General features: G+C 39.9%; 1 non-coding gene across 1 annotated transcript; it reads right to left on the minus strand.

The window, feature by feature from the left end:
- Positions 1-254: 254 nt before the first annotated feature.
- Positions 255-361, minus strand: LOC141616601 (small nucleolar RNA R71). The gene has a single exon (XR_012530937.1). It is a non-coding gene; the product is annotated as a small nucleolar RNA R71 (small nucleolar RNA).
- Between the last annotated feature and the right edge of the window lie 8771 nt (positions 362-9132).

Genomic DNA, 9132 nt, shown 5'->3' on the forward strand with positions numbered 1-9132 from the left:
AAAGGAGCCAATTTGGGGGGATGCCTAGTGAAGACCCTCATTCTCATATGGAAACCTTTTGTGACTATTGTGATGCGATTTCTCAAACCGGTGTGACTCAAGACCAAATTCGATGGGTCTTATTTCCTTTTTCTCTAATCGGCACCGCGAAACAATGGTTGAAGGGCCTTGATAAGGATACTCTCGGAATTGATTCTTGGAAGAAGTTGGCTCTAGCTTTCTACAAAAAATTCTACCCACCGGAAAAGACTAACATGCTAAGAGCTCAAATTACGGGTTTTAAGCAAAGGGATGAAGAATCTTTGTACGAAGCTTGGGAGCGGTTCAAGGGAATTTGTCGCTCATGTCCTCACCATGGACTTAGCGAGTGGTTCTTGGTACAACAATTTTGGAACGGTTTATATGAAGATTCAAGGAACATTCTCAACATGGGATCAAATGGAATGTTCACCGAAGTTAATGACAATCAAACATGGAACAAGATTGAGGAAATGGCGGTCCATAACTCACAATATAGTAGACCCCGCAAGGCTACTAGAGGAGGAAGGCATGAAGTGGACTCCATTACTCAATTGGGTGCTCAACTTAGTGCTCACATTGACACAATCAATTTGAAGTTTAAACAAGCTATGGCTAGACTTGAAGAAGCCTCAAAATCACCAAAGCATCATGTTAATGCCATGACCGCATCCTCATCAATCCCAAGTGGGATATGTGAGAATTGTGGAACTTTGGGACATGACCAAAGTGAATGTAGGGGAACAAATGAACAAGTAAATGCTTTCCAAGCATACAAGAGTGGTACCCCTTATTCCAACTATTATAATGAAAACACCAAGTTTCATCCAAATCTCTCATACAAAAGCCAAAATGTTCAAAACCCTCAAACAACATACACCCCACCTCCCATGAGAAACCAAAATCAAAGACCCTTTTTCAACCAAAATCAAGGTTACCAAAACCAAAATCCATACAATCACCAAAATGACCAAGGCTTTGATGTTCAAAAAGCGGTCCTCCAAATGCAAAAGAATCAACAAGAGTTTTTCACTCAAATGCAAAAAGATAGTCAAGAAAAAGAAACCACCATCAACAACATTCTAGCTCACACCAAGATGTTGGAAACACAATTGACTCAACTAGCATCTTCAAGCTCACAAAGACAAAAGGGGAAATTACCACCTCAAAGTAATCCTCCCAAGACATGAAACGGTTAGTGCCATTCACTTGAGAAGTGGTACAAGGTATGAAGCACCGAAGAAGCAAGTTGAGGATGAAGTTGTGGAAGCAAGTGATAAGGAAGAAATTGTGCAAAACTCCAAAGATGGAGAATCATCAAAAGAAGAGATTTCAAAGAAAAATGAAGACAAGGCCAAGGAGAAGGAGCCCATTCTGATTAGACTTCCTTTTCCAAGTCGTCAAGCCAAGCCCAAGTTTGATGACCAACTTGGAAAGTTTATGGAAATTGTGAAGAATTTGGAAGTCTCAATTCCTTTCACGGAATTAATCAATCACGGGCCGGCCTATGCGAAATACATGAAAGACATCCTCACAAAGAAGAAGTCGATCCGGAAACTTGAGACTATCGCCTTAACTAAGGTGAGTAGTGCAATACTTCAAGGGAGTTCACCTCCAAAACTAAAGGATCCGGGAAGCTTCTCAATACCGTGTACCATTGGCGACACCACGATCAACAAAGCCTTATGTGATATAGGGGCTAGTGTGAGTGTTATGCCGTACTCGGTGAGTAAAAGGTTGGGGATGGGAGAGCTTAAATGCACCAATATCACACTCCAAATGGCCGATAGATCGACGAAGACACCATTAGGGATATGGGAAGATGTCCCCGTGCGAATTGGGAAGTTTTTCATCCCGTTGGACTTTGTCATTGTTGATATGGAGGAAGATTCCAACATTCCAATCATTCTAGGAAGACCCTTCTTACACACCGCGGGTGCGGTGATTGATGTAAAACATGGTGAGCTCACTCTAGAAGTGGGAGATGAGAGTATAACTTTTAATCTTGACAAGACTATGAGAGCTCCCCGTTTACATGAACCATGTTTTATGATCGATCATTATAGTCGGAAGGATGAAAGGAAGAAGTCGGAACTCCAATGGAAGAAGAAAATTGAAGATGCTCCATTCAAAGAGCAAGTGAATTGTGACAAAAAGAACTTGCAAAGCTCATCAAATACAAGCAATGAAGAAGATGACCTCATTGGCCAAGAAAAGGGAATGGGAAAGTTGTCTCCATCAAATCAAGAGATTTTCAATGATCAACTTAATGAAGTATGTGGTCTTTGGGACGACGAATTTGAAGGGATTTTTAATCCCTACATTGGTAATGCCATCGATCAAGACCGACAACAAGGGCTAAGGTCTATTGAAGAGCTCTATCATGATAATGAACAAGCTTTTGATTACTTTTTCAAGGTGTTGAGCAACATTAACAACACCTTGAACATGCCCCCTTGACATCTCATCAAGAATGAGAGTTTGGTGGAGTCCTCCCTAAACCACCATTTGTAAATATTTCTAACTCCCTAACTTGCATTTCAATTCTTATATTGTATTTTTGTCATTTTTGGATTCTTATACTTTGATCAAGATAATTATCATGTTTGAGAGAAGTGAGGGAGGGACTAATAATTTCAATTAATGTGTAGTGCTTTAGCTTAGTGTGGGGATGGCAATTGCCTAGGCTATCCATGCCTTAGTAGTGCCCCCACAATGAAGAACACAAGATATGAAGAAGAATGGAAAAATGACAAGGGATTGGCAAATTACACGGATGGAACTGAATCCGGGTACAAAGGGGTCGAATCCGAGCGGATTCAGGAGAGTCCGCCCGTCTTCAGACAATCCGGGCGTGTTGGGTAAAAGACGCACGTCCCTCTGAGCTGAACTTTTGAAATATTTTTGACTGTAAGCGAATCCGGGCGTCCTGCATCCTAATCCGCCCGTCTTCAAAAATCCGCATGTCCTGAAGGGAAGACGCCCGTCTTCTTGGCTGAGGAAAACAAGAAAAATCCCTGTAAAGGAATCCGCCCGTCTTCTGCAAAAAATGCCCATCCCGTGTTTGAAAATCCGAGCGTCTTCACTGAAAGACGCCCCTCTTTAGGCGAGTTTTTCCCAACCCAGAAAAGGCAGAATCCGCCCGTCCCGAGCAGAATCCGCCCGTCTTACCCCTGCAGTTCAAATTTTTCGGGTTTTATAAACCCCCTACCACCTTCATTTCTTCATTCCTTAATTCATAACACTACTCATAAACTCCAAAACCCTCATCCTCTCCATTACAAAAACAAGATTCCTCAACAACATTCACCAAAATCAAATCAAAACATCCTTTTAACAACAAATCAATCACTCCTTTTTCAACAAAAATCAGAACCAAGCACAAAATCTTCAACCTTTGAGTCGATTTTTGAATTCATAAAGGCAAAGCCTTTCATCTTTAAATCGATTTGGGTGTACTAGAAATTGAAGATTTTTCACTCCTTTATTGGTTAATTCATCAATGGCAAGGACTAAGGGAGCAATAAAGGCACCAAAGGCAAAGGCACTTTCATTAAGGCAAAAGACTCTTCAAGCAAAGAAAGCATTGGCTATAGTGGTAGCAAACCCAAACTTTGAAGTGCAACAACAACAATAACCTCCCATGGGAGCAACAACATCTACTACTCCGGAAATTGATCAACTTGCAAACTATCCGGAGGTAATTTTCATTTCCAAATCCCATAGGGACACTTTTGCCAAGTTTGCTAGAAAATCATTTCAATCCACCAAGTTTATTTGTGAAGATACCTTAGAAAAATTGGGTGTCCTTGAGCAAACTAGAGCCTTTTTCAAAGCCATGGGGTTGGAGAAATTGTTTGAATCAAAAGAATTGACATACCCCTCCCTTACCTTAGAATTTTTGAGTTCTTTGAAAGTTAACAAGATTGAGACCATGGAGACCATCGAGTTTCGTCTAGCTAATGTTAGTAAGCGCATCTCCTTTGAGGAAATGGGTAAAGCTTTGGGTCTTAGTGATTCTCCGAGTTATTTTAAGAATGTTGGCAAATATGACCCCGACCCTCTTTGGGAGGCGATTTCCGGAAGGAAATTTGAAGACTTTCATGCTAGTCGTGCTCTATTAGTCCACCATCCGGGCATTAGAGTGTGGCACAAGGTCGTAGGGAACACCATCAATGCAAGAAAAGACACCAACCATTTCACCAAACTCGATTTTGTTCTTCTTGAGTCGGCTTTGAACGTTGGTAGGGAACACACCAAGCCTTTTAACTTTCTAAGGTTCTTGGTGGATAGATGGTTAAATATTGATTGTGGGAAGAAAGGCACTACCGTTATTGTGAATGGAGGCCTAGTCACTATCCTGGCTAAATACTTTGATCCAAACTTCAACAAAGATAACAAGTATGAGGCGAAAGAAGGTGGTCATGTCGTTGATATGCATACTATGATACACAAGTACAAGTGGGTTGCCCATAACCCTCTTGACACCAAGTATGGATGGCTCACTAGTGAGGCTAGTTCTTTCACTTTGCCTTCAAAGATTTGTCGATTGAGTGTCCACCGGACCAACTATCTACTTCCCCTTTCAAAAGAGGCCGAGTATAATATCCAACAACAAAAGGGTGAAATTGAAATGCCCTCCTCTTCCATTGTCACACCACCTTACCCTTTTGAGTTCCAAGAGTTCAAGCCGGAAGGTGTTGAAGCAAGAAATGATTATTTGACTCTTCTTATGCAAAAGATGCACAAGCAAGCTTTCGAGGATTGGAAAAATGCTTACTTAGCTCAATATACACCCCTCCTACATTTAGATAGGCAAGGACTACTTGACCCATCATGTCCTTTGCCTAGTTGGGCGGATAAGGAAGTCCTATTTTCGAGTGCATCTAGGGTTGTTCCGGGTGATAATGAGGTTGTTGGTAATGAAGAGGTTGATGATAACATTGAAGAGGATGATGAGCAAGAAGAATAAGAAGGTGAAGAAGCGAGTGAAGAGGGAAGTGGAAATGAGACCACTTCTAATGAGGAAGATGATGATAGTGATGATATGATGGAAGATTAGCAAGCTTTGGAGGCTCCTACCCTCTCAAGGTTTGTCTATTTCTCTCTTTGTTTTAATTATTTTTCTTGATCATTGTTGGAGTAGTCCTGGCACCATAGAGGACTCACACCTCGGTACTTTTGAGGTGTTCTCATTTTATTGTTCCCACCTTTCAAAATCCAAATTGACAAAATTAGTTTCATGCATTGCATAGTGTGTGCATGAACTACACCCATCCTTGGACATTAGCAATAATGTCTAGATCGGTTTGGGGAAGTTAATGCATACACAACGGGAGGTAATCTAAATTATCCTCTCCGTCATAAACAAAAAAAACATGCATCATGTAGTGTAGATTAGTATAGTTTGCATTTAGTGTAGAAATCATGCATCATGTTTGCATAATTTCCCATCATTTTGGCCATTGAGGATAATGCCCATAATAGTGTGGGGATGGGGAATTCTAACTTAACTTTTATTCAAAAATCCAATTGAAAAATTTCGAAAAACCATAAAAACTTGAAAATTGAAAAACCCAAAAACATGTTTATTCCTTTTGTACTGTAGTTATGTATATATTGTGTTTGTTCTATCCTTGTTCACATTGATTGACTACCCCACATCCGAGACATGAGGATCATGAAGACCGCATGGTATGATCTTTCCAATATCCTTTTTCCTCTTTATGTTAATGACTATGTGGCTTTATTTTGATTGATGCGGTATAACAATGTGAATTTAGGACTTGCATTTAGTTTATATGTCATATTAGTTGATAGAATCACTTGCATTAGGATGTATATATTAGTTGCATCATGGCATGTAGTTGCATTTAGATAAAACATTTTGAAAAGTGCCTAATTGAGAACTTTGACAAGAGCAACTAAGCCATTACAAATACTTTTTCAACTTAAGACTTTGCCTACTAGAATGGTTCTAAAACACCCTAGATAGTGTCATACTAGTGTCCTTTGACCCATGACCCAAAGCCTAGTCAAGGGTTTGCATGTGAGTCACCTATCCAACCCCGTGATGCGATGTGGACTTGGTTAACTTGTCTAGGTGACCTTGATTGACCTTGTGGTAAGGCAACCCAAAAATACTTTTTATCAATAAGCTTGAAGTGCTCACTTCGAAAATTGTCATGTGGAAGTAATTTATTGCCAAGGAAACCTCAAATGTTATGAAATGTTGAAATGTTGATAAATTTAGTTCTTTTGATGGAGGCGTACCACTTCGATGTGCTTTGGAGAGGGATCCATTGAATTGGGCCCCACACGGTTGTGAATTCGACCGCCCAGAGACAGAGTGACTATCACCCCGAAAAGCTATTGTCTAGAGGTTAACCGGTTGCCTAATAAGCGATTGGCGAAAGCAAAGGACACTAGCCCGGAAGGGACAAACCCCATCTTAAATTTTTGAAATGTGAAAGTTAAATGAGGACAATTTTGAATACTAGTCATATCCACTCTTGTTTATAAAGATTTGAGCATTTCATTCCCAAAAAGCCTTTTGTCAAACCACTTTGTCGAGCTTGGGACGATTCATGACCTTTACTTTTGTAGAGAATTCGAGACTTGTCATGTCATATGCTACTAGCATCATAGGGATCATCATTCCACCACCATCCGATCGCTCTTGACGAAAGCATTTGGAAATTGAGGACGAAAGTAATCTAGTTTAACACCATTAGGAGGTGATTTAGTGCCATCCTCTTAGCCTTAGTAATTTTTTGAACTAGTATTTGTGAAGGATTATATGCTCTTAAATTTGTTCTCTTTTAGTTGCCTCCGCCACTTGATGAGGAAGTGGCTATTCCTTTTGTAGATGCATCCATTATTTGAATTTTGTGTGCTTAATGTTTGGATGTGTCGCCATTTTGGCAAGACCCACCTTGCCTTGCAAGAAGGCATCCTACCTCATGGTTGTCTTGTTGTGAGTTGAAGGGGCGGAGTGAGACCCGCTAATTGTCTCATATCGTCTATGTTATTAGGTTAGTTTAAATAATGGTCCTAGTCTTTGTCACCTCTTTACTCGGGACAAGCAAAGGTTCGGTTTGGGGATATTTGATGTGACCATAATTAGCGCATATTTAGCCCCCGAATTAGCCTTGTTCCCATGCTTTTTAGTGCATATTTGGGTCATTTATTGTCTTTAGTTCTTTGTTTTGCATATTCTTTGAGATTTTGATCCCTTGGTAGGAAAGGAGTGCAAATCTTGCATTTTCATGGCAAAACGAGACTAAATTGATTGAATTCAATGACCAAGCATCAAGGAGAGACAAGATTAGAAGGCATTTGTACATATGATAGTAGATGAGCAATGTTGAGAAAGGATCCTTGCATCCCCGAGGAAATCCCCAAGGATTTTATGAAGAAAAGGGAAGAAAAGAAGAAGAAATACTGCTGAGCTACAATTCGAGCGGCTTTTCCACAATCCGCCCGTCCTCCACAAGCACGATCCGTGCGTCTTCCTTCAAAGACGCCCGGGTTAGCAGCCACCAGAATCCGTCCGGATTCCCCTGAAGACGCCCGTCTTCCCCTGCCTGAATCCGCCCGTCCCGTCTCCAATACGCACAGATTCCAGTACAACGAAATTTCGTCTTCTCTAAGCTACAAAGAAAGAAGCCCTTCCTTCGAAAAATACCGGCTCCTCCCTGCTCAATCTAAAAAGTGTAATTACTAGTTTAGCCCTTAGTTAACCCTAATGCATCCACCTAATTTCCACTATAAATACCCCATTAGTCTAATTAGAAGAGGAGGTTTTTCTTATCAATTATTAGAGTAGTTAATATCAATCAAATCTCTCTTTAGTATTGTAATCAACAATTAATCAAGTTCTAATACAAGTTTTATTTCCTTAATCTCTCTTTTGTTCATCCTTTATTTTGGGTAATTGAAGAATATTTGGGTTATTATTGGGAGATTGACAACCTCTCAATCAAGCATCAAGTACTTCTTTTATTCTTTGCTTTATTATTGGAATCATTAGTAGGTATAATTCTCTTAATCCCTTTTTAATTATTGTTAATTACTTTCATTTGTTCATCATGTTTCCTTTTGTTGGTATGATTGACAACCTTGCTAGCATGATCAACATGATAATGAGTGAGTAGTGACCTAGCTAGGGTTAACGGGTAATAAGGGGAAACCAACATGGGGAATGATTCATGCTTAAATTAATATGCTTTCATGGTTTATTTGCTTGCTTGTTTTGATCTCAACTCATGCACATGTTATGTTTGATGAAATGTGAGCCTATGAATCCTTGCTTTTTTTACCCATCACCTATCTTTTCAATGAGACTTGTAAGACATAAACCAACTCGAGTCTCATTAGACCATGCATGTTGTTGAGTAGGAAAGATTAAGTCGACTTGTAGGTGTTGTACAATCTAATCGATTCGGCTCCGGGACCCAAACTTTCCTAGGATTGTAAGATATAACCTAACTCAATCCATCACAACATTAATTGCTTGCTTATAATTTGAGAACATGTTTGTATGATCAATTCCCATGATTCCCCTATGACCCCATGACACCCTAGTGCTTTTTATCAATTGTTTACAACCCTTTTAATTCATCTTGCTTATTTATTTTCATTGCTATTTAGTTAGTGACCTTCTACATCAACCCAAATTGTGACACCCCTAAGACACCACTAGTTTCAATAGAAATCTCATCTCAATTCCCGTCCCTTGGAATCCGACCTTTACTTGCCTCTTTACTAATTGTAGAGTTGTTTGTGAAGTTATAAATTGTGTTTTGATTCGGACGTGACCCAACGACAACATCTATTAAATTGTGAACACGAAACGGACCGATCACCCACAAAGACAACCGAAAAGACTCCATTTGAGATATGGAAAGGAAGAGTTCATATTCTGTCCTACATGAAAGTTTGGGGATGTAATGCTTACGTCAAGGCAAAGACCGACAACAAGCTTGCCCCAAGATCCGAAAAATGCATCTTTGTAGGATACCCTGTGACCTCTCGAGGATATTACTTCTACAAGCCTTAAGAAAACAAAGTGTTTGTGTCTTGCGAGGTTGTCTTCTTAGAAAGAGAATTTAT

Source organism: Silene latifolia, chromosome 11, assembly GCF_048544455.1.
Source record: "Silene latifolia isolate original U9 population chromosome 11, ASM4854445v1, whole genome shotgun sequence".
Lineage (NCBI taxonomy): Eukaryota > Viridiplantae > Streptophyta > Magnoliopsida > Caryophyllales > Caryophyllaceae > Silene > Silene latifolia.